The sequence below is a fragment of the Alligator sinensis genome, unplaced genomic scaffold (assembly GCF_000455745.1).
Source record: "Alligator sinensis unplaced genomic scaffold, ASM45574v1 scaffold499_1, whole genome shotgun sequence".
In the NCBI taxonomy this organism is placed as follows: Eukaryota; Metazoa; Chordata; order Crocodylia; family Alligatoridae; genus Alligator; species Alligator sinensis.
Genome location: NW_005841864.1, coordinates 3354723 through 3357048, shown reverse-complemented (window position 1 = coordinate 3357048; position 2326 = coordinate 3354723).

The window sequence follows — 2326 nt, the reverse complement described above, 5'->3', positions numbered from 1 at the left end:
CCACCTTCCTCCCTTCCCGTGGCTCCCAGACAGGTCCCTACTTACTCAACCCCCCCACAGCTCATCTACTGCTCTCCAGCAGTTCTCAATTTACCCTCCCCCCCCTCCGCTCCCCACTCACCTGTATCTACTCATCTATTTCTGGTTTTCTGTCAGTCTGTGGCAGTACAGTTCTAGATGATAGACATGGGAAGGCCTGGGAATGGTACATCCTGGGGTACTAGAGGACCACAAATTGCTGGTATTGGCCCTGTGGAGCAGACTGATGGTACTACAACACAAGCTACCTAATCCTAGGTGGGCATAATCCTTGTCCCAAGAGACATAACTTTGAGATGCTCTGAAGGCATTTAGGTCATCATTTTTTGCCTTAACACATAGACATTCCCATCTTAACAGCATTTACCATGTGGGAAAGATATCAGAGTATACCTAACACATCCCAATCAGAGTATACCTAAAACAGCCCTACCCCTTTTCCATCGTTGCTTTATGGTTAGAGGACTGTGAATTAAAAGATCTAGGCACACTCATCCTGAAGGGATTCAAAGCTATATAAAATCATAGAACTGAGGGTTGGAAGGGACCTCAGGAGGTCATCTAAACCATCTCCAACTAGATCACCCCAGCCAAAGCTTTGACTAGCCAGGTTTTGAAAACCTCCAAGGATGGAGCTTCCACAATCTCTTTGGGTAACCTGTTCCACTGTTTTACTACCCTTCTAGTGAGAAAATTCTTCCTTATATCTAACCTAAACTTCCCTTGCTGCAACTTGAGACCATTGGTCCTTGTTCTGTCATCTGCCACCACTGAGAAGTCGATCTCCATCCTCTTTTGAACCCTGCTTCAAGTAGTTGAAGACTATTAAGTCCCCTCTCAGTCCCCTCTTCTCTAGATTAAATAAGACCAGTTCCTTCAGTCTTTCTTCATAAGTCATGTCCCCAGCCCTCTAAACTTTTTTTTCACCCTCCACTGGACTTTCTCCAATTTGTCCTTTCTATAGTGGGGGGCCCAAAACTAAACACAGTACTCCAGATGTGGCCTCACTAGTGCTAAATAGAGGGGAATAATCACGTCCCTTAACCAACTGGCAACACACCTACCAATGCAGCCCAGTATACCACTAGCCTTCTTGGCAACAAAGGCACACTGCTGGCTCATATTCAGTGTATTGTCCACTGTAACCCCCAGGTCCTTTTCTGCAGAGCTGCTGCCCAGCCAGTTAGCCCCCAGCCTGTACTGGTGCATGGGATTGTTCTAAGTACAGGACTTTGCACTTGTCCTTGTTGAACCTCATGAGATTCCTTCTGGCCCGGTCCTCCAATTTGTCTAGGTCACCCTGAATTCCAGCCCTACCCTCCAGCATATCTACTACTCCTCCCAGTTTGGTGTCATCGACAAATTTGCTGAGGGTGCAGTCTATGCCAGGTTGTTGATGAAGACATTGAACAAAACTGGCCCCAGGACCAACCCCTGGAGCACTCTACTTGATAGTGACTGCCAGGTAGACATCAAGCCATTGATTACCACCCTCTGAGCCTGGTGCTCCAGCCAGTTTTCTATCCACCTTACAGGCCATTCTTTCAGCCTGTTTTCCCTAGCTTGCCTGGGAGAATGTTGTGGGAGACTGTATCAAAAACCTTGTAAAATCAAAGCACACCACATCCACTGGTCTCCCCGTATCCACAGAGCTTCCGTATCCACAGGCAATCAGATTGGTCAGGCATGACTTGCCCTTGGTGAATCCAAGCTGACTGTTCCCAATCACCTTTTTCTCCTCCAAGCGCTTCGAAATTGATTCCTTGAGGATCTGCTCCATGATTTTTCCGGGGAATGAGGTGAGGCTGACTGGTCTGTAGTTCCTTGGATCCTCCTTTTCCACTTTCTTAAATATGGGCACTATGTTTGCCCTTTTCCACTCATCTGGGACCTCTCCTGATCGCCATGAATTTTCAAAGATGATGGGCAATGGCCCTGTAATCACATCAGCCATCTCCCTTAGTACCCTCGGGTCCATGCCATCTGGCCCCATGGACTTGTACATGTATCTATTTTCTCAGAATGCCTTAACCATCAGGAATGATTTATGCATTCTGATTTACAGAGTAATTACATAAAAATGCATAAACAATGTTAGGAGCCAAGGCTCCTGTTTCTCAGAGAAGTGCCTTCCAGGCGCAGCTGGTGAACTCAGACTGGTGGGGCGGGTGAAGCAGCACACAGGAGTGAGTGTGTGTGTGTGTGTGTGTGTGTGTGTGTGTGTGTGTGCTGGGGGGAGGTTTGCAGTCAGCCGGAAGCAGGGTGGGGTTTGCAGCTGGCCAGGACC